Source organism: Pholcus phalangioides, unplaced genomic scaffold (assembly GCF_987345545.1).
Source record: "Pholcus phalangioides strain wild (caught in Gottingen) unplaced genomic scaffold, Ppha-v1.0 ptg000004l_1, whole genome shotgun sequence".
Classification (NCBI taxonomy): Eukaryota; Metazoa; Arthropoda; class Arachnida; order Araneae; family Pholcidae; genus Pholcus; species Pholcus phalangioides.
The window spans coordinates 40,636,699-40,661,861 of NW_028301597.1; the positions used below are offsets into that span (position 1 = coordinate 40,636,699).

The 25,163-nt window shown below is 35.4% G+C and overlaps 1 protein-coding gene across 1 annotated transcript in view; it reads left to right on the forward strand.

The window, feature by feature from the left end:
• Positions 1 to 25,163, forward strand: part of LOC149087588 (uncharacterized) — a 350,097-nt gene that overhangs the window by 166,027 nt on the left and 158,907 nt on the right. The gene's annotated exons all lie outside the window — the stretch shown is intronic.

The window sequence follows — 25,163 nt, forward strand, 5'->3', positions numbered from 1 at the left end:
ATTTTAATTCGTTAAATTATGATTGAAAGTTGTCTCAAAAAATTAAAGTCAAACTCTAAGTTAAGAAATCGATTATCGTAGACATTAACATACACTATGTATTGTAAAGTTTTTTTTTGCGCATTGTGAAGGTAAGTTTGAACCTAACTTGTTTCCCCCAATGAGTCCATTAGCATAGAAAATCAGAAAGCGTACCCCTCTCCATTCATCTTGTAGACAAATATTTGTGTAATTAGTGCATAATGTCCTAATCCAGCCGTGGAAGCTATTGGGATAAACGTATAATAAGTTCGAGTAATATGGAAAATATTACTTTTATTTTTCGATTATTCCAATTTGAAACATGATAGATATACCTGCATTTCTATAAAATTCTGATTCTTGTCTTTACATTGACAAGTGCATCTATTTTAAAGCAAATATTATGTCTAAGAAAAAAGACATTAAAAAAATCCTGAATTTTTATTGGTAATATGGGATATTGTGTTCAAAAACAAGATATGAGAAACAACATGAAGCATCGCGGGAGCATTAAGGGGGTTGTCACATGGGAGCCATAACTGAAGGTGGAGAAGACTCTTGGTATTCGATTACCCAATTATTCCATAATACTCGCACTTCCTTTTGCAAACAGTTTTGTGTGAAAAAAAGAAAAAACGGAGCTGTTTCTCTTTGCATACGACACCGGACATATTATCATTTACAGTGGAACTTCGTTTAACGAGCGTGTCGCATAACGAGCAAAAATTTTGAATAAATTTTGACTCGGTTAACGAGTGATGATTCGCATTGCGAGCAAAAAATTTTGCACTTTGTGTTCATTTAGTTGTTCTTTATCACAACAACACCAACCTAGCACAGATGATTTTCGCTTTCTTCCACACACGTACTCTGGAAAAGTGTGTGTAATATACAAATACAAAGGGCCAAGCCACAACAGGCAAATTGTCCAATAAGGTGTCTGAAATATTCTCCCCTTCAGTCTTGAATTTCCGATCGGCAATTACTAATGCATAATTTCCAACATGAAAAAGCTTAAATTAAAGAACTATTTCAGCGATGCTTCGAGATGATTGAGGAAATAAACCTTACCCTCGAGATTTGGAAAAATATTTCAACACCGTGCACTGCATCCAGATCATCAATATAGCCTGGGATGGAATCACCAAGTCCTCTTGGTGACCCTTAATTCCGCTTGAAGAAAATTGTGGGCGATTGCATTATTGAACGTGACTTTGAGGGGTTAGCTTATAAACATTAGGGTGTCGAAGAGGTTGTGTTCCCTGGAAAGACCACGTGACTAGAGGTGAATGAGGATGACATTAAAGAATTAGTGGAGGAGCATAGCCAGGAGTTGACCACAAACAAACTGATATATCTCCATCGCATGCAAGAGTTTATGGACAGGTTCATTTCTGAAGAAAACAGAAATGAGGAGGAATCCCCCTCAGTTCGAATGAGATTAGAGAGATGAAGGAAGCCGAGTGAAATTCTGTAGAAAATAACCACCCAAGTAAAGCTGTAGCAGTTGTGAGCAATGAAATTTGTCCAATGACCATGCAACTTCTTATTTCTGTGAAATCCTCAAAAGGAGTCAAAAGCAAGCGTCATTGCATTGGTTCCTTTCAAAATTCACTCAAAAAATAAAAATATAGGTGAACCAGCAGATTACAATTAGTCTTAAAATATAGTCCTTCTCCCGCTGGTCGTTGCAAAATTATTGCACTGTATGTTTACTTATGGTGTGTATTGCATTATTAAATAAATTATTAGTGTATTGCATCATTGATGAAGAGAGAGCGCTTCTATTAGTTATTTTTAGGTGAATGAATAATTGTGGAACGAATTATCCGAGTATACATTATTTCCTATGAGGAAGTTTGATTCGTTGTACGAGCGATTCGAATAACGAGAACGTTCACGAAACGAATTAAGCTCGTTAACCGAAGTTCCACTGTATTTGCTTCTGGGTTTATATTGGATATAGTTATCAATCGGTTATTTATATTAGAAAATCCAAGTCCCGATGTGATCACATTAAGTGGCATGCACTATATTTTACCAGGGGCTCTTCACCTTTTTTTCTGTTCTACGAGCCCCTTATATGCCAGGGGTTTTCAAAAATTTTCCACCCGCGGCGCCCCTTTTCGCTATTCAATGCTTATCCGCGAGCTCCGCCAGCTCTCCAGAGCTGTTTAACAAAGGATATTTTCACAAAACCTTTGTCAGGGTCGCCGCACTGATAAAGGTTGGAGGTGCACCAGGGGGTGCCGCGGGGGGGGGGGCACAGTTTAAGAACTCCTTAAACTGTCATAAGGCGCACTCCTGCCTTATGACAATAAAATTAGGTCTGCGGACCTTTTTACAGGATGGGATTCAGAGCACATAGCAATGAATTAAATATTTCCTTATTCAAGCTCACAAGTCCTGTGAAATATTTCCTAGATGTTAAGAGGACCTCGTGCTAGATGCAATATACTAAGGAAATAGACCTTTTATGGATATTATGCCGAGGTGACCCCGGAAAGAAAAGTCATTCAGCCTCCGCCGAACCCAGGTCCTCTTGCAATTCGAGCAATCGCGCTACCACATACACCAATGGAGATACGACCTTGCCTTCTTTGTTTCACGCACCCTGGCGTGAGGAGCTGATGTAGAGGCATTAGTAGCCTTCCTCAACTTCAGCAAATGCTTACAGGTGGGGTGGTAGAGAGAGTGAGATTGCTTTTTCTCAGTCCAATACCTCAAATCAATTAGCCTTTTCCCCTGTTTCCCTGTTCTTGGAAAAGGCTTACTTCCTTGATGTAAGCCTTAGGATGAGATAAAGACGTCTCACTCTCTGTGGAATACACGCACACACACACACACACGCGCGCGCAAGCACACGCACACGCACACAGTCAACATTTTCCTTCTGATAATATCAAAAATTTTTACACTTGCCACTCTCTAACACAAACATTTTATTGAATCGCATGCCACACATTTTTGTTTATTTTTCGCATTTAGTATGAAGCTTTAGTACAAGATGCAATATGCCCACAGAGGTGGTTAAAAAAAACCCCATAACAAAAATGGGTATCATATGTTTCTAAAATACAGCAACCCCCCAATTAGAAGTGCAATAGTAAAATCTAAACTATATATACATGATATAAAATACAATATACTGGTTATAAAAACGTACGGTTGTCTAAGATTAGAATGGATTTAGCGATTAATCGATAGCTTTTCGATTTATCCCAATTTGTTAATTGTATTTCTTTTTAAACGTGTAAATTGTATTAGAATTCACTACCACAAGGGGTAAGCTATTCCATTCAGTCACAACCGTGATAGAAAAAAATTCATTCCCTGCGACACCACAACCTTGAATTGTCGCTTAGCAATCGATACCGGTGCCCTCCTTGCCGAAGCAGTCTATTGGCAGCGTAATAATAATTCATGGTCCATCCTATCCATCCCATTGAAAATTTCAAATACTTCGATCATGTCCCCCCGACACCTGCGTTCTTATAATGTAAAATTATTCAACATATTCACGAAACCAAGTCTTTGTTCACAGCTCAAGCCTTGTATACCATCCAGAGCACGCGTTGCTCTTTTCCGCATTCCGTCAACATATTACTTCATATTCCAGTGAAAGACGAACTAAGCCCTGGAAAAGTAACTAATTTATTGCCGTTCAATTTTCCATGAAGATTTTTATCTCGTCACTTTTGATAAAAGTAGTTATAGAGACCACGAATTTTGATTCGAAACGGGAAATTACTGATTGTAAAACTTATGAGTTATTAACTTTAAAATGTCAATAACTCATGACCCGGAGTGAAGTTTTGAAACAAATTCTGATCGCTGGTTATCATCTTTCTCGAGGAGAGAAATACTAACAGAAATAAAACGCAATAACTCACCATGGAATGATAAAAGCAAAATATAAATGTTGGGTTTTATGACATTAAGTTTTATCTAGTTTCTTCGATACGTATTTCAAAAACTTTACAGAGAACAAGATGAAAACATTGATCCCATCAGCTTTTGTAATGCCGGTGTATATCACAGCATTTTATTGAATTAATTTGATTCTTTACTTAGACTAGTATTCTACAAGCAGGTCCGTGGAAAATCCCACCAGTCCACGAAATATAGGGAGTTATTTCCACATCATTTTTATTTTTTATCCACCGTAAATTACCCTCTATCACTTATTTATTAATTTTATTTTTCCCGATGACAAATTATTTCCCTGATTTATTTGTTTTTTTTCTTGTCAGAAAATTATTTCTCTCATTTTTTACGCGTTTTCGTAAATTTCATTTGCTTAAATATTTATTTATTTTATTTTTCTTATGATTTCTAATTTATTTGTATACACATTATTTCTACTTATTTATTTTTTCCTAGTCCGTAATAGTTTATTTACAAAGAATTCAAGAGGAGCGCAAATTATATCTTCTACTTATTTTTCGTCGGTATGCAAAATTACTTTCAATGGCCCGTGGTTGTAAAAAAGGTTTAACACTGATATTGGCTAAATAATATTAAAATCGATTAAAAATAAATAAATTGAAATTTTCTGATTACTCTCAAGATATTGCGAAAATCCTGCAATGTTATGGTATTATACACACACAGTTATAGTGTTTTTAATATAAATACAATTTTATATTAAGAACCAGGTTTCTGTCAGGCATAATTAGCAATAATTATCACCGAAACTTATGAAATATATGTGATTTTTCCGAATGCATTCTCCATTAAACTCATTGCATACATTAATTTAATGCATTAAATTAATCCATATTTAATATTAAAACATTATCTGCAAATGCTGTATCCTATCAATTATAAGGTTATATATATATATATATATATATATATATATCACCACTGCATCCAATTAAATATGTTAATATTCTATTGAGGAACAATAATAGATTCACAAAAAAATTATATTTAATCTTTCTGAGAATATATACATCCACTATCCGTGTAATTGGACGAAGAAACTGAACGATACGCGATTATTATTGCATGACTGTAATCATGATTAAAACATAACTTTAGAATAAGATTCTAAGTAATCGAGGATGAGAAATTAAATGATGTTCAGAGAATTATAAACGAAAAGACGTTCACACGTTCGTTGTCATTATTATAATAATAAGGAAAGAGCTGATTTTCGCGCCATGAATTTAGATGCGAATAACTGCATTTACATTTAATGTTAGCATATGAAGTTAGTGATTGCTCCACTTTGTCATTTGCATTCAATTTTCGTTATTCAATGGCTGCGAAATTGTATTAAAGAGCAAACTTAATTAAGCTTTCTTCCGGAAAATTACGCTTTTAGAGAAAGGTATAAGAACTCCAGCATTTTTGCTACCGTTTCTTTACTCTAGAGACAAAGGCGACATAAAATGGATATTTCATGATTATTGGAACATAAGAAATTTTATTATCACTCTATAAATTTTGAAAAGATTTTCAATTTCTTTTATTCGTGCAGAAATTGGTTTTCCTTTCAAACGCGTGAAACCCAATTTTTATAGATAATAACATACTTTACGATGCGAACGAAAAATCAAATTTCATAAGACTTATTTAAAAAAAAGATATTATTTTAGAGTGTATTATTAGTATAGATATACTATAAATAAAAATTATGTATATTAATATATATATTATTGTAGATATTACTATTTCAAATTGATATTATAAAACAATATCTGTAGTTCCTGCATCCTGTCAATTATAAGATGTCACTACATCCAACTAAATATGTTAATACTCAATTGAGAAGCAGTAAAATATTCACGAAAAAATTATATATTCAATTTCTGAGAATATAAACATAAATTATCTGTATAATTAGTCGAAGAAACTGAATGATACACGATTATTATTCCATTATTAAAACATAACTCTAGTATAAGATTCGAAGTAATCGAGGCTGAGAAATTAAATGATATTCAATGAATCATAAGAGAGAAGACGTTGTTCACACGTCGTCATTATTATAATTATGATTAATCTGCGAAGGAAAGTGCTGATTTTCTCGCCATGAGTTTAGTTGCGAATAACTGCATTTACCTTTAGTGTTAGTGTAAGAAGTTGATGTTTGCGCCACTTTGTCATTTGCATGCAATTTTCGTTATTCATTGGCGGCGAAATTGTATTAAAGAGCAAACTAGATTAAGTTTTCTCCCGGAAAATTGCGCTTTTAGAAAAAAAATATAAGAGCACCACCATTTTTGCTACAGTTTTTTTTTACGCCATTATAGAAACAAAGGTGACATAAAAATGATTATTACAACATAAGAAATTTTATTATCAAGATGTACAATTTCTTTTAATTCGAGTAGAAATTGATTTTCTTTTCAGGCGCGTGAAAGACACATTTTTATAGATAATGACATACCTTACGATTCGAAGGGAAAAGCAGATTTCATAAGGCTATTCTTTTTCAATAATTGGTATTATTTTAGAATTTTATGAAGAAAAATATCAATACGGAGTAATTTGAGCATATTTTTTAATTTTTTTTTAAAAACTATTTTCAGAAACTGAGCTAGAAATTTGCGCAACACTTTTGTTATAATTCCATTGCAAAAATTTATGGCTGCAGTAATTAAGAGGAACGGAGTGGATTATATACGCATCGCTTAAATCAAAACAAAGTAAAAATTTACTGGCTATTTTTTATAGCAAACTGAACTTATGTACAAAAACGTGATTAGCTTATTAATTGGGCTTATTTAAGCAAACCTGGAGTAATTAATTTTCATTGTGTTGAAGAGGCATAAAAAAAAAGAATATTAAATATGGAAGTGAAGAAGGGGATAAAAACTTGAAGAAAACTTGACTAAACTGCTTTATAATAAAACTTTGTGCTAACACTAAGGAGTTTTGAAAATTCGATGCTGTTAAGAAATGAATTTTGTTGAGGGTAATAATAATTCAAAATCGTGATACTTGAAACTAGATAAGGGGAAAACGAAAATGGGAAAAATTCTTCACGATTAGCTGTGATTTAAATTTTTCAAATGGATATTTATGATTAAAATTTCTGAAGGACAATTTTATTTTGAATACAACTTGTTAAGTATAATTGGGATTTCAGCGTATCAAGGATAATTAGGCTACGATTATAATTTTATTACAATAAATGCGATTAAAACGCCATGAAAATAATTGCAATATAAATGTCATGAAAATTAATGTGATTAAAGCTCATTTTTGAGGATGATGATTAAATAATATTTGTTGAATGTTTTTTTTTTTGAATTCGTGGATAATACGTTATTTTTAAACTTGTTGACAGTAAAATGTTTTTTTTAACTTGTTGATGGTAATGCTTGCTTAAAACTTGTTGAGGATTGCAATAACTAAAATTTGTTGAGGTTATAGCAATTAAAAATATCAAGCCTAATATTATAATTAATATTATCAAGGATAATGTTGGTTCAAAGCACATCGAAGACAGAAAATTTAAATACAATGGCTATTATTATTTTCCATTTGTGATTTAAATTTCATTCATTTCTAAAAAATTTGATTAAGAAACGAATTATTATAATTTTTAATTTTAAAACATTCAAATTTTATTAGAAATTGTGATTATTTCTCAATCAAGATCATTATTACATTTTTTCTGGATGATTGTGATCAGTTTATTCCGGGATGGTCGTGATTAATTTTTCCGAGATTGAGATTGTGACTAATATTTTTCAAGTCTAACTACGATTAAAATTCGATATTAATAATTATGATTAAAATTCCATATTGATAATTGTGATTCAAATTGTTTTCCGCGATAATTATCAAACGATTGCTTTCCTTTCGATGACATATTTTGTTGAAACTGGATAGTAATTGGGAAGTGGATGAAAGCACTTAGAATTTGAAAAAAAATTTGAAGGAGTATTTTAATTGAAAAAATACCAAGGAGGATTCGAACATATCGTAAATTCAATTTAAAACATATCAAGTATAATTAAAGTTTATAAATATGTTATTATACAGATTTACTAACTGCAATTTAACATGATCAATATTTTGTAGAAAAGAACAATTTGATGTTCGTTGAGTTCATTAAGTTTCTTTTAATGATAATCATAATTCAAAACTTGTTGAAAACAATCGACTCAAAACCTGTAGAAAACAATCGATTCAAAACCTGTAGAAAACAATCGATTCAAAACCTGTAGAAAACAATCGATTCAAAACCTGTAGAAAACAATCGATTCAAAACCTGTAGAAAACAATCTATTAAAAAGTTGAATAAAATTATCGATTCAAAACATGAGTGGAAAATAGTCAATTAAAAACTTGTAGTGAAAAATAACGTATGTAATTTCGTGGTTATATATTGTTCAAAAAATATCTTTTACACACACACACACAGGGAGTTTATAAATAGATTAAGTAGTGCAGCGCTCATTCTGATAGATGTTTTGATCTGATTTGAAAGATTCAATAAAAAATAGTTCAATTTTTGACCCCCAGGTGGAAAAGTGGAAATTTTTATTTCAGTTATCTTTTTCCCATGGTCCAAATAATGTTTACAGGGTGTTCTGTTAATGGACCGGCCAACTCAGAGGGTTGTTAGTAGGCATCAAGAGTAACAAAAATTGCAGTGGAACATGGTGTCGCAGACCACGTTAACAGGGTGAAAATCGCGAAAAACGCAATGCAAATTCTGAGTTCAGAGACGAATAGGAGATGCCAGTTGATCGCTGAATGCGTTCGTGGGTTCGCTCACCATATCTGACGTAAGCGGCGGCGCGAAACGCATGCGCTGGGGTAGAATCACGCACTGCGGACGACGTAAATCAGCGTTATTGCTGTAGTAAGCACGTGTAGCAGTTAGTTGTCTGTTCCAATGAGTATCGTGATGGGTGACTTTACGAACGAGGAATACGCTGATACGCATCTGATTTACGGTCGAGCAGATGGCAATAGACGCTTAGCACAGCGGATGTACCAACAGCAACAGCCGATGAGGCGTTGTCCGCACCGTACTACCTTCGCCACGATCGATCGACTACTACCAGAGACGGGGACCTTCCACTCGGCACGGGTCGTTGTAGACTGTGCAATGACGTCAGCGGCCGCCACTTCCCAACAACTCTTGTAAAAATTAATGAAATAAACCTTTTTGTAGTTATTGTTGTACTTTTTGTTGTTCCAGTACGACGTCGAAACCTGCATGCGTTTTTCGCGATTTTCACTCTCTCAACGTGGTTTGCGACGCAAGTTCACCATATCTACAGACAAAATGTTCGAGAGTCCAGATTATGCGCCCTGATTGGACGAAACAAAAGTTGCCGGAACGCTGTCTGTTTGGCTACTTTCCCTTTGCTTGGCCATGTTGTGTCATTCTTTAATTGATGTGATGGTAACTCATGGGAAACTTCCCATATTCGTGGGAAAAATTGGCCAAAATTTGGCCAAGTGGGAAATTTCTTAGCATTTGTGGGAAATTTTGAGAGTTCATCAAGCAAAAGAATTTTTTGAATAAAAATAAAAAATATTAATGCTGTGCGATACTTTTCTATTGTAAAATACTTGACTAATTTTCACCGGCAGATGGCAGTACATTTTTTGGAATGCGTGGGAAAAATTTAGTCAAAAGGGAAATTTTTTGCGGGAAATTTTGCTAGGAGAGGTTACCATCACGTTCTTTATACATTTCTCTCCGCAAATTTTCTCGCTTTGTCTTCAACGTGTGGTCCGCTGATCATTTTCTGAAAATAGTTGAAAACATTGAAAAACGATTTATTACACAATTCATTGAAGAATAATTTCGAAATCAATGAAAAAAGTAATTTCAGAATTTATGCATTAAAAATTTCCTATGTGAAGTTCAAGACAATCACTCACATGATTGAAATACTTCTGACACCATGGAGAAGTGATCAGCCCAGTTTCCCCAAACTTTAAATTTTTTCCTCCTTGTCAACCAATAACTTCTGAGGGGGTGATGAAATGGTCCAGAGGAGCGAAGGCTGTAACGAGATGCCTTTGAATTTCCCTATAGATTAATGATTTAAAACTCATCTCGCCTATTGCTTGCTAGTACCCAAGAGTGCTGTTCAACAGCCCAATTGGAAACCACTTCAAGAATTAACATTATGCTGGGTGTAGTCAAAGCAAGGTCATTGAAAGGGGTATATTTCTCTCTCCCTGCAGAAAAAAATTTCTGGCTATGTAAGAGAACTTCAGATCTTAAACAGCTACCTGAGACGCAGGTGGATGTCTGGCCAAGATTTTTCTGAGGTCCTACCTGAATAAAAATGGTCTGCCTATGAATTTACATGTATACTAAAGAAAATTTGAAGACTATCCCGCCAGGCTCGGGTGAGTTTGTGTTAAAATGACACTGTTCCACCCGTGTAAGGCATACATAGAGAAGTTCTGGGGAAGGGCACGATGATATGCAATATATAATGGTCGCTATGGCCCCGCAAGGTTAGGTAGGGCCCCGGGACAATCATTTCTCTTCATGCTACAAATTCACTGTTGAAGGAAGGGCCCTTGAAAAGTTTGGTCTGTGGGCCCACAAAACATCGCAGCCTAGGGGCCTTGCTTCAGGCTGTGGGGGCCATGATGGTCCATAATCACCGAATTTATTACATTTACGGTTGCTTGCACAAAATATGTATAGGTTACCCCACATCCTTCAGTTGGGATCTTTGGCGTTCCATTCCCCACAATAAATGTGTTCTGTGAAAAATATAAAAAAGTTAAAAAGAATCATCCTGAGCTCTGTCAGACCCGTAATTGTTGGTGGACATGGTCAACCAGCATAGGCGGAGACAGACTTGAACATCTGGGGGAACACGATGACGTCAATTCATATATTATATATATATGTCTACGGCTGGGATCTCAGGGCCGCAACCACGGCCCCCACATGGGCGAGGCTGACAGGGCTCTAACTCTGGGGCCCGAGACAATTCTCATATTTTTTTGCTTTTTCACGCTATAAATTAACTATAGAAGGACCCGTGGAAGATCCCAGCCCAGGGAGCCCTGCTCCAGGATGTGAGGACCATGGCCTTGGGCAAAGCAGACATTAAATAACCCCCACCCCTCAACTCTTGGGAGAGGGATTTTTTTTTTCATTATATAATCTGCAATAATAAATCCGCGTGAACCGAATAGGACCATTTCTGGTCGGCAGAAACGTAAAAAAACTTAATTATGCTAGGTGTTTGTATTTTCCTAGCGTGGCGCATCTGTTCCATCGTTTGCATATCCACATATTTTTGCCTGTTTACATAATAAAGAAGGAAGAGAAAAAGCGATGAAATGAAAAAAAAAAAGATTATTTCTTGAAATTAATATTCATATCACAAAAAATCCAATGAAAAGGCGGGGGGGGGGGGGGCTTTTCTTTTCAATATTTGCTATTCCTAGGGATACGTAAATTTCGCAAAAAATTTTTTTTTTGAAATCAGAAATATATATATATATTTCGCATTTATTCACAATAACGAATTCCAAATGAAAAAAAATTAACTTTCGTTCACACACACACATACGAAGAAAAACTCGAATAAATGAAACGGTTTAAATCAAAAATTGCGCATTTAAAAAAAAAAGTATATTTTCTATTAATTTAACCTTATTTTTTAAATGCTTTTTATAGCATCATTTTCCGAAATTCAAAAAAGTTGCATATACAGTCGGGTACACTTATAACATAACCGGTGGATAAAAAATACGGTTGTGAAATCCTTAAAATTTAGACCATTCGCGTAGACCTATAGATTTTTATCTCTGTTATAACATACCCTGCTTAAAACATATACTGTGGATATAACAAACCAAAAAAAAAAATCCAGATATAATACTGCAAAAAAAAAACCAAAATTATATGGTCAAAAACACAGCCTTTTATGGACAACATTCATCATTGTATACGGGTGATATCTTAGACCTAATTTTTTTCAATAAACGCGAAAATACATGGATGAAATAGTTATACTTCCTCACCAACAGATAGCACTGAATACTATAACTGTAAAACTTTAGCGTCAACTGTCGATAATAAATGTAACTATTTTGGCAATAAAATTTTGACATTTTATAAAATCCTATCTTGCTGTGCAGAACTTTATCGTATATGCTTTTCTAATTATATGGAATTTTTACTTGTTTTTATAACTTTGTGATCTTTTTTTATTCGTGGTCTCAATTAAAGTTTAAATTGGTGGCCTATTCAAGTGTATTATTAATTGGGAAATTCATGAACAGCACAGAGTGGGATTATTTTTTCTGAATTTTTTAATTGTACAATACTGTCAACTTCGAAGGGAAAAACCATTAGCATAAACTCAAAAAAATCTCTCTCTCATTAACATTTCAAAAAATATCTGCATGTTGTTGTATATTATCTCGTTTTCTAAATAAATTTCCAGGTACCAATCAAAAACTATACATTCATGCTATATTATAGTTCAATTATGTGAGGTATAAGCTTATTTTTCCACGACAATCTCAATAATGCATATATATCATTGCTACGTAATCTAATTTCAACACCTCTCTATAACATACACGTCGGTCATTACATACACTTCTCGAATCACCTAGGGCTATGTTGTAACCGAACTTGACTGTATTTACATCTAACACAACGCCAAAGAGGGAAAAAGTGATGCTTGTGGTTTCCCTTTCAAGCACGCTCACAAGTACTGAGCAAAATTACGATTTTCCACTTCAAAAAGTGTAAATTACCTAGATTTCACGAAAAAGTAGTAAAAAAATCAATTTCAAAATTTATTTGTCAAAAAGTTAGCAAATTTCGCATTTACCGCATGTGTTTCGTAAATTTCGCATTTATCGCGGTTATTTCTTAAATACGAAATTTACATATCCCTAGCTATTATGCTTCAAGTATTTTTTTCCCGTGGTATTTATGTCAGGATATTTGCTAACGTTATTTTGTCGCCAACGATAAATGGCCAGGCCTGACCACCCTCTACTAAATTAACCAATCAGGGAACAGAATACGGGCTTCCGAACATTTTGTCTGTAGATATCGTGAACATGCGTTTGCGACACCATGTTGTGTGATAAATAAATAAATAAATGCTCCATTGACATTTTTGTTCCTCTTCATACCTAGTAACAACCCTTTGAGTTTGTCAGTCCATTAACAGAAAACAATGTAAGTTTCAATGAAACACATCCGCCACAACGGGCGCTACATAGCCCGTTGGGTGACCCTACATGAGTAGGGTCAGTTGACTCTTTTTTTCCTCGCATGGTCCATATATCCTATACACCAAGTTTCATCAAAATACCTCAATCAGAATGGGCTTTACATACGACTGTGAGTAGTGCCAGTCTATTTATAACCAATCGGTGTTATCGATCAGATATAATTCGTTAGTAGAAATATTCTCGGAGGTGATCCTTCACATTCGCATTAAAAATGTTGGAATCATACTCATACACCGGTAGAATTCATCACTCGTATGTTGTCTTCGTTGAATGATTTTTAAATTGATTAAAGGTAAAGGAAAGCGAAAAAAAGATATTATTATCCAGCATTTTTATTCCTCCGAATCACTGAATAAAAAACAATTTTTCCACAGCATGTTCAAGTAGAGGAAGGGAAAATAAACTTGAATAACTTAAGATGATTAAAATATTAATTACGGACTCACGGGACCGAGAAAAAGAGTACAAGGTACGGAAAAAAAATTCATGATTCATAAGTAATTAACTTTGTTTTCATCCTCTTACGATTTTTTACATTTTGTTTGTAATAACTACATCTAAATGCTTTTAATAATAGCAATAACTCTACAAGAGGAAAAAAAGTACTGAAAGTGGAGAAAAATTCTGCAGATTAATTTTAGGACGCCGTTTTGAATTTTCCTAATCAGTGATTTAAATGATTAATGAAAAAAGAAATACTCATGATTGTCATTATTGATATTAAATAATTATACATATGTAGGGTGCATAGGTAACAGGGTGTATGGTATTTTACTGGTGAACCATTTATGCTAGAGGCATGCCTTCAAGTAGAAAAAGCATCCAAATAACGCTGTAAAGGGCTGTATAGTTATTAAAATAGAAAATTAAATTTTAATACGGACATCCTGTGCTCAAGAACCCGATTACGGAGTTGTTGCTCCGTTTCTCCTGATGCCAACAAAGAAAATTAAACGTCTCTAAGTGTAATATACACTGTGATATTCGAATTCGGAAAACGGAGGAAAGTTTGGAAAAAACAACGTGAAATACGGATGAATTGTTTTACCCGCATTTAATGCTATTTTTTCCGTCCGTTTCTAAATTCGGATATCTCAGGGAATAGCGCGCTTAGAGACGTGGAATTTGTTTTGTTCGCATCAGAAGAAACAGAGAAACAACTTCATAATTGGGTTCTTGAGCAGAATTCGTTCTTATGAAAGTTGACATTTTTAGTTTGATAACTGTACAAAACCCCTTGCAACATAAATGACATATCTGAGTACTACACGTTATATGGATACCTTTTCTTAATTGGAAGTAAGCCTCTAGGATCAACGGTTCTGCAGTAAAATCCCATGTGCTCTGTTGTTATTACCTATGCACCCTGTATAATCATTATACGACGTATACTCTTATTATTATTATTATTATTATATATTTTTTGCTATCTTTAGTTCTTTGGTCAGTAGTTTTATTCTATAATGTAAAAATTTCCTAAGAAGAAATTTTGCGAAATTTAACCCCTAAGGGAGTCATAAGTAGGAGGGGGGGGGTTCAAAAGTTCTATAGAGAAATCAAGGTGAGAAGAAATCGCTCAATTTATAAATATTGAATTCGATCCCAGTAGTTTTACTTCATGATGTGAAGACTCACAAAGAAGGGTTGTTTTTCGAAATTCTATTCCTAACGGGGTGCAAAGGTTGCAAGAGTCACAATCGCCGATGAGCGCAACCACTAAAGATATAAATTAGAAATTTGGCTAGTGTATGATATATAGGTGGTCTTGACAAAAGTTTTCTAAAAGTAATAGCTTATATATTGAGAGCACCACACATTGCTAGTTATAAAATTGATGTAAAGTCGAAGGGGCGATTGCTCCAAGTTTTTATTCGATTTTTCTACAAAGGCATACTGCGCACAGCTGACAGCTGTTTTGAGACACTTTTCACAGGAGCTGCGCGACTTACATACAGATACCAAAGTAGGGTGAGGCTGGTTTTCTGTGGTTTTCCAACATTATAGATGCGAATGTGAGAGAGCGAGAGAGAGAGAGAGAGAGATTTGGCAGATGGTAGCACTTCCGTAACACATGACCGCCATTCCTCGGAATTAAAAAAAAGGACGAAAGTAGACAACACATGCAAGACACATTCCGAGATGCATCAATTCATTAGAAGTTTCTCACAAGAATGTTTACGAGGTTCGTGTGGGGTTTAGTAGTAGTAGTGACATCTGTACGACAAAACATATGGTTCAGTGCATGCTTAGGCTAGCTGAATTTAAATGAGTGACGCCGTATCCTTTTCAAACCCTGGTCCCACAAATGTGTGGGCTGATTTTTCTAACTGTAAAATTTTTTCTTTTGACTTCAGGGCGTTAAGTCCTGACTTGACGGATTGTGTAGGTTTTGAATTGGGAATATGATGGATATGGGGGCCATTCAAGTGTTATGTCAGCATCGAGGCATTTCGGATTTGCTGACTTTTGATGACAAGGGGGGGGGAAGGGGGTTTGAAGGTTGTTTACGTCATCAACCACCCCTTTTTGAAGATATGAAATATTCTAAGCTGCTGACGAAATTTTGCTGACAGGAGGGATCAATGTTTTGCTGACTTCTGCTGACAAGTGGGGAGGGGGGTCAAAAATGGCTGGAAATCTGCTTACGTAGTACCTGAATGGCCCTATAAACTTTGGAGGCTTTCATCAGAGGGCAGCACTCCAACTTTAACTTTCTGGGGTTTTTTTAAGATGGCTTTTACGAGAAAGTGCCTCCGGCAAAAAAGTGATTTCTTACATAAAATTTGGCAATAGAATTATGGAAAAAAATTCATATGAAGATGAATATACGCTGCATCATCTTAGCTGAAAAAAATTGAAAGAAGTGCATTATTTCTTCACAAAAACGAAGAAAAAATGATTGTAAAATAAATACTTTCTGACATTCATGGTTATTATTTTTTGAATATCAACACTGCAGAAACTTTTGGAAACTCCAAAATATGAATACTCGGATCTCGAAGGGATATACGAATTGAGTGAAATGTGTGCGAACTTACCACATGATATGAAACAACGTCAACATCAGTTGATTTGATGACACCTTAAATGCCATAAGTAATCACTAGGCAAAAGATTGAACACCATTTGAGCATCTTCAGAATCGCTAATGGGGCTCACGTTGGACTTTATTAACCGGCAAATAAACTTGGAGAGTTGCTCTCTTTAATGCAATTTAAATTTATAAGCCATCATGTGTGATTCTCTTGCTATAAGCCGTCACGTTCAGACTTTTAGCCCGGAAAGCCTGTACCTTCAATCAGGGCTGGACTACTGCCCGACATGCATTAAGTTTGATATTGGGCATGTATTTTTTTCCCAACTACATGCATATAAAATATTGTTACGAAAATTGTATAAATAGTCGATATTGTGTCATTTTTTGCCTGTAAATAATCATTGATGCATTTCCCTATAAATCTCATCAGATTGACGGCAAACTTAGCACGTTTGTGACAGCAACGATAAGATGGCGACGTCATGACGCCAAGGGAGACGATAGGAGCTCACGAGAATATGATAGAACTCTCTCGAAACATTTTCTTCGCCTGTATATAAGCCGCACCACCTAGGAACTAAAAAACAGAATTTTGTTTAGATATGTTATTTATTGGTCGCTCTCAGATTTTAGCGTTTCATCAAAATCGCTGCTTGTGAATACTTGTATTAGCTGTTCTGTAAAATAAATCTGTGTTGTCCGTGAAATTGCTTCGGGCTTTGCCATTTCGAGTGCTTGCGAGAGACATTATGTGGAATAATATTGATTAGAGCATGTAATATTTTTGGGAATTCGTCTAGCTCTGCTTTCAATACATCTTTTGACGTAGATATCTGTATATATAAGATTGATTTTCTGTCTGTCTGTATGTTCTCAATGCAAATGTACAATTTTAAACCGATCTTCACAAAACTTTGCAAATAGACTAGACAGGGCTTGTCTTGAAGGATAGGCTACTTAAAAAGTTCGAAAGAGCAGGGCAAATATGCCCGAAATGGGGGGAAAAAACGGTCAGGCAACAGTGGTTTTTGGACCTTAACAATGACTTTTGAATATGCTTACTTTTATGACAAGAATGTCGCTCTCCACTTGTTAATACAAGATATACGGAAGACTGGATGTTGTACAACATCCAGTCTTTATAATATATGTCTTTACAATAGCTTATCACTTCTTTAATGCTGCCAGTATAGTCCTATGTGCAATATTTCATTCCTTTATAATGGCTTGCCACTTTTTCAACCCTCCCAGTAATTGAAAAAAAAAAAAAAACTCTTGCAGCGCCGGGTATTATAGCTAGTCACTTATAAAATCAAATGCATTCAAAATATTATACCCAGTCAACAAAACAATTCATTTCTTTGTATTTTCTAATGACACAATAGTTAAATTTAGCAGTATCAAAATGAACTATAGCAAAGAATAAATGAACCACAATGTTTGTCAAACAACCTGATGTCCGTATAACGAGTTGTTCAGTCTGTTTATCACGTTGGCAGTCAATTACGCTCGAGTGCTGCGCTCGAGAGACAATTCAAAGAGGATCTGGCGAATCGTGTTCAAAAATGATTTTGTTAATTTTCCACTTGTTATTGCCTTCATTTCAAGCCGCTTCATCGATCTCGGATTTATTCTTTCACGACGTGGCGGAAACCAGACATTTTTAAAGAAATGGATAAACACTTGAAATAAACTTCATTCTTTTTTAATCTTTTAAAAGAAAGAGCACCGATTGTTTATATTTAGAGAAATATCTTCCATTACGATGACTTCAACGTTTTCTTCTTCTTGGTTCTATTTGCTATTTTCTCGGTATTTGCTATTTACATATTCCTCATAAGAGCACGAAACTCATATCAAATATCGATGTTGTTATTAATATTTTTTAAATTGAAGTGTAATTTTCCTGCAATGGCTTCTGTACATAAGACAAACTTTAAGCGTATTACCCTTATCTTGTGACGGTACTTCAAAGTACCAGGTTATATACACTCATGTCCATAAATTAAAGGATAATTCAGAATCACACGGAAATCAAAATCTAAAGTAAAAATTTCACCTGTAGAATCATCACACACATCTGCAAGAATGATATGCAAATTTCAGGAAGCCACCAGATGATGCCGATAGTACGTCACAATGACGAGAGTGGAAGGGAGGGGGGTATATAAGGAATGGTGGCAAAGAAGTGAAATTGTTCACAAGAGTTCTGTAAGGCTCTCAGCGCCATAAGCGAATAGTTATGACACAGAGGACGCATGTGGATGATTTTTTACGTGGTAGAATTATCGGCCGCCTGGAATGTGGGCGTACTCAGATGGAAGTGTCCGAGGAACTTGGAATTTCCCAAAGTGTCATCTCTAGGCTTTGGCAACGATTCCAAGATAACGGAAATGTCAGTAGACGTTACAGTACAGGTCGCCCCCGAGTTACGACGTCGAATGAAGACCGGTATTTGGCAGTAACTGCCAAAAGAAGCAGACGGAGCACAGCATCCGACCTGTCTCGTCAGCTATCTGTAGCCACAGGTACCACAGTTTCAAGGCAAACCGTGTACAGACGTTTGGGAGACATTGGTCTATATGCTCGCAGGCCTGTCAGATGTATTCCGCTCACGGCAACTCACTGTCGGCAGCAATTAGCCTGGAGTAGAGAACATGCAATGTGGACATCGTCACAGTGGGTTTGTGTGATGTTTTCCGACGAGCCCAGGTTTAGCTTGCTGTCTGATTCACGGTGGACTTTCATATGGAGAACGCCAGGTACACGTTACCACCAAGACAACATCATTGAACGACACCGTTACGGTGATGCAGCATTGCTCGTTTGGGGTGGAATTATACTGGGTTCCAGAACAGATCTGCATGTTTTAACCGGAACCATGAAAGCCCAAATTTATCGGGACATCATTCTGGACATCATAGGGTTTTAATGTATTTCACTCTCCGTTAGCAAACACTTTCGACAGCGGACAGTAAACTCAGATAAACCCTAGTTTTTTCAAAACTCTAACTTATTAATCCATTTATCGAGAATTTACCATATTCAATGGCAATTATGTACAATCCCAAACTCAATGTTATCCAAAACTCAATCCCAATAGTTATCATGTGTGGTTCTCTCGCTATAAGCAGTCACGTTTGCACGCCGCTGTGGTGGTCGAGTGGTTATAGTGACGGACTCGCGATGCGAGGATCCGGGTTCGAACCCCACAGTGGTGGTCGGCTGAAGTTGGTTTTCTGTGGTTCCCAACTTCAAGGCGCGAATGCGACCCAATCTCCCCGTTAAAAAGTCTCGCCACAGAGAGCAACAGGCCTCCAACGTAACAAATATACAATCATTACACTTCACTCACAATTTGAAGTATAGATGGCAGCACTGAAATATCAAGCACAACGCTAGCTACACACTCAGACTGTTAGGTGCACTCACTTTGTTCCAGATTCTGCCACGAAGCTGGGCTGGAAGAGATCTCGACAACGGGATAAGTCCTGTGGCAGAGACCCTGGCGTTCATTCATTCAGTCACGTTTGCACATTTAGCCCGGAAAGCCCGTATTTTCAGTCAAGGCTGGACATATGTATTGCCCGACATACATAAAATTTGACATTGGGCACTTATTTTTTTCCCAACTATATGCATATAAAATCATGTTACAGAAATTATGTAAATGGTCTTCAGTTTTGTTTCATATTTATTTAGAACTAAAATAACCTACCACATAACTTACATAGACCAGTAATCATATTATTTGTTATCATTATATTCATATTTTCATTTACTTCTTATTCTACAATTCATAATTTGGTAGATCAGCGGCTCCCATTGTACTTTTAATTCTGCACCCTCCCAGAAATCTTGGTGTCTGTCATGGATTCCCCCCCCCCCTCCCATTTATAGATGCAGAAACTACAGATAATGTTCTCGAACAATGGAGAACATTCTGTCCAGCACTAGTTAATATGATATAATAACAATGTCATCTATTGAACTGCAAAATAACTAAAACAATGTTTCATACACTCCCATCGAGAGACGCCACTACAAGTATAATTCAGTTTCTAAAAAATGGCAGATTATGAGCAAATCAAAACTGGCTAATACAGTCTTGGTGTCCATTTCCAATATTATTTTCAATGGTTTACAGAAACTTTGCCTCCGACACCTCGCCCCTTGCACGTTTCGTCCCCGGTACATTTGGCCTCCTGAAATTTTGCCCCTGATATTTTCACCCCCGACATTTCACCTGCCTTGCCCTTATAAATGACCGTATGAGTGAACATGCGAGTGATGGCATGAGTGACCAAGTGAGTGATCAAGTGAACTGGACGTTTATTTCTGACATTTAGCCTGCCCTGATAGTATGAGTGACTGAGTGAGCTGGACCTCCTGACATTTTGCTTGCCCTTACCGTATGAGTGACCGTATGAATGACCACATGAGTGACCAAGTAAGTGACCGTATGAACGATCAACTAAGTTGGACATTTACCCCCGACATTTCGCTTGCCCTGGCCGTATGAGGGACCAAGAGAGTGACCATACAAGTCATCAAATGTGCTGGACATTTGCATCCTACATTTCACCCGCGCTGACCGTATGAATGACAATATGACTGAACGTATGAATGATGGCATGAGTGACAAAGCCAGTGACCATATGAGTAATCAAGTGAGCTGGACATTTCACCTGCCTGGACCGAACGAGAGACAGCATGAGTGAACATATGAATGATGGTGTGAGTGATCAAGTGACTCGGACATTTACCCTGTGAAATTTTTCCTGCCCTGACCATATGAGCGACAGTACGAATGACCGTATGAGTGAACATATGAATGATGGTATAATGGTCATCCATATGATCTATCACTCGGTCAATCACTTTGTCACTCATACAGACAATTGCACACTCACACTCAAAAGGGGTCATTCAAGTACTACGCCAGCATCGAGGGGGAGGGGGTTTCGGATTTGCTGACTTTTGATGACAAGGGGAGGGGGGGGTTGAAGGTTGCTTACGTCATCAACCACCCCTTTTTGAAGATATGAAATATTCTAAGCTGCTGACGAAATTTTGCTGACAAGGGGGTGGGGGGTCAAAAATGCCTGAAAATCTGCTTACGTAATACTTGAACGGCCCTAAAGGGTAAAAATTCTGTAACTGTCAAAACATTTAATTGCTATTTATTGTCAATAAAAAAAATTAAATGATTGAATTCGTTCAATTTGTGTACAGTTCCTAAAAAATGGCGGATTATGAGCAAATCAAAACTGGCCAATACAGTGATAAGTTGCCAAAATATAGTGATATTATATGTTTAATATCTCGATAAATATTGCATTTGAAAATATGAATTTTTTGGCAAATGTTTTTTAGAGTAAGATCTACATTCCAATAGCTAGATATTCTATTATAAAGGGACTGTAAAAAAAGTTTATTTTTTATGTATACGACACTTCAAGTAGATTTTCAGACTTTAACTAACTACAAGTAATTTGAAAACTGTTTTAATTGAAAGTATGCTTATTATGTTTCTAAAGCCAACAGTTGATTAGATATCTGCTGGGTAAACAATTTGTGACAGCCTGTACAAGTGAAACAAAACCTGTCGATCTACTTGAAAATTTGAGCTAGGGAATATTTCATTTGTGATTTTCGTGTTCAGCGATCAAAATTATAGCAAAAATGGCTAAATTTTTTATTCAACAACAACAACAACAAAAACATGACAACAGGTACAAACCTGTACAAAAGGACAAAAACAGAAACGCAAAAAATACGTGAATTAGGAATATTCACTCTCTGACCGTAAGCGACTACGTTGTCTGGGACTATTTGTCTTAAGTACTTAAAATTTTCAAAACAGTGTAATTCATAGTTGAAATTATTCAATTATTCGAATTTTATGCTACAATTCTTATAGTAAATTACTTCAAGGTTGATTTTTCTAAAGAAATATCTATATCTATGCAATATTTAGATATACAGGGTATCCTGTAAGTACTAGCACGGGCTTTATCTCATCAACCGTCCGTCGTAGAGGTATGATTTCAATTTAAAAAATGCTCAACAGGCGTTCAAAAATTACTCTGTACCAGTTTTGAGAGTAAAAATACAGTGTGTAACAAAACTAAAATAATCTAAATTTTTATACAGATCCCCCTGTGCTCTAACTTTTACTTAGAAAGTCGTTGCCCTGTCTCTTCTGATGCCAACCAAAAAAAAAAAAAAATTGCTCGTTTCCAAGTGCAATATTCACAGAGGTATTCAAACTCGAAAAACGGAGGAAATTTGGGAAAGAACAGTGTTAAACGCGGAAACACCGTTTTACCCGCATTTAATGCTGTTCTTTCAAACTTCCTCCGTTATTCGAATATCTCTGTAAATATTGCATTTGGAAACATGGAAGTTTTTTTGTTGGCATCAAAAGAGACAGGACAACAACTTTGTAATTGGAAGTTAGAGCGCGGGGGAACTGTATAAAAATTTAGATTTTTTTTTATTTTGTTACACGTTATATTTTCACTCTCAAAACTCGTACAAGGTAATTTAAAACGCCTGTCGACCATTTTTTAAATTAGAATCATACGTCTACGATGGCCCGTTGATGAGATAGAGGCCGTGCTAGAAGTTACAGGACACCCTGTTTATAGATATTGCATAGAAAATACTACGTAGGTCGTTCTTTAGAAGATTTAGATGATTTTGCTTCAGCAAAATCAACGTCTTATCAGTGTAAGAGCTGAAGGTCTCAATAACGATATATTTAGAAATTTAACCATCAAGGTGGATAGTCCAAGAAATACGTCAACATGCAATACGATACGCTTCTACGAGAACTCGTCGGGAATTTTACCTTAAAAATGCATTAATTATATACGAATTAAAAATTCCACCATCTTACTGAAAATTCTATAGAAAATTTCGACGCATTTTTTCAGTAATAAAATATAGGATTATAGATAAAATTTCTCTTCTCTTTCGAAGACGTCGAAAATGTTTTTTTCTCTCTCAAGATATTCTAGATTTTTGAAAAATCTGTAACCGAAGGAAAAACTGGCTTAACCCTTCAACCTAAACTCTCAAGGTCTTACTTGAAAAAAAAAAAAATATTTTACTTTTTTTTCTTTCATACATTCCTTTCTAGTCTTATACGGAACGTCGTTACGTAGAAATGATGTCCGTAAAATAAGAAAATATAAAAAAAGAAAAGAAAGTACTTTCTTTTCGCTCACTAAAGAAAATGCGATGGTCGTTCTTCCTTATATATTTTTTTTTTTCCTACTTTTACTTATTTTTCTTACAGGGCACAGATTCTCACGTTGCCTTAAGGCGTTAGATCTAAGAAAACAAGTAGGGGGGAAAAAAATGCTCTCGCCATTTTTCCATCTCTCGATCTTTTCTCCTTGATCTTGTTACGGAAGCACTTTCCTGCCGCGACGAAGCACTCGGAAGGACCCTTTTCCGAAATATTTTAATGCACGTTTATTCGGAGAATAAAAGGAAAAAAATAATAATATTAATAATCCCAAGGTCGGGATGACTGATTAGAAGCTATTGAAAATTTTTTGTCGAAATGTTAGAAATATTTAAATGTATTGATTTTCTTTTTGTCAGATCAAATATGAATCTTGTTATGAAATTCGTAATGGAAATGAATTTGATGCAAGAATATAGAAAAATAGCTATAAACCCGCTTCTCGGGTTTTCACCATATACTGGGAGCATTAAAGTAGTGAAAAAACCATTTTAAAAGCACGTCGATGTCTAAAACGCATTTTTAGGGAACCCAGGCAACAAAAGTAATCATTGTAACCTCTAAAAACCATTGTTGATTTTGAGAAGTCATTGTTCCTTGACAGTTTTTTGCCATTTCGATAGTGTAGTAAATTTATATATAAATAATAAATATTATAACGAAATAAATTTATTATATATAAATATATGTAAATAAATATAAAGGTAATGTTTTATGCATACGACGATACAAAAAATGTAATTTTAGCAGCACTCAAAAAACGATTACAAATGAATGAAATCTGTTTCATTTCAATGAAAATTTTAATGAAATATTTTGTGTTCCATTTACGACGGGGAATGAATTGATATACAGTGTATTTTTAAACAAAATACATTTCCATGAAATTTCAAGTAAACTTGAATACCTCAAAATCAAAGAATATACAAGAAACATTGTCTCATATTGTTCCATATTAATAATTTTATACAATAGTCAAATCTTATGGAAACTTTGAATCATCCACATTTCTAGAACACACATACAACAATAAAACCACCGAAATATTGTCAGCAGATACTTTACACGTTTAGATAAGACAGTAGAAATACTTCAAGAAAAGAATATACTAGTATAAGAAGAGAGAGAAAAATTACATGGAACACTACTTTCGGTCGTAGAATCTTTTCAATGATCTCGAAACTAAGGGATAGAAATGAGGAGAAGATTCTCTATTGATTCACTTCCCTCTCCCATTCTCTGCTTTGTTAAATGACAAGAACAATTTCCATCGCTAGTTTTCTATTCTCCCACTTTTCTCGCATCACGTCTTCACTTCACTCTCCATGTACAGTACACCGTGTACTTTCTCCTTATGGAAGAGAAATGAAAAGGGGAGCGCAGTAAAAAAAAGAAGCGAAAGGATTCCATTGACAAGGTAGAGTAAAAATATAGAACCAACAAGACTGGAGCTGGAACAGATCCTCGAAGATGGAAGTTCCAGTGGAAAAGTAATTGGGGGGCCCCCACAACCGACAACCTCCTCACCCTTTTGTTTTTCCTTGTTCAATAATCCAATAGAGTTGAACGAAAGTGTCTTATTTATGTTTATTTTCCCATTACGGATTGGAATAAAGCCCCCAATATACGTGA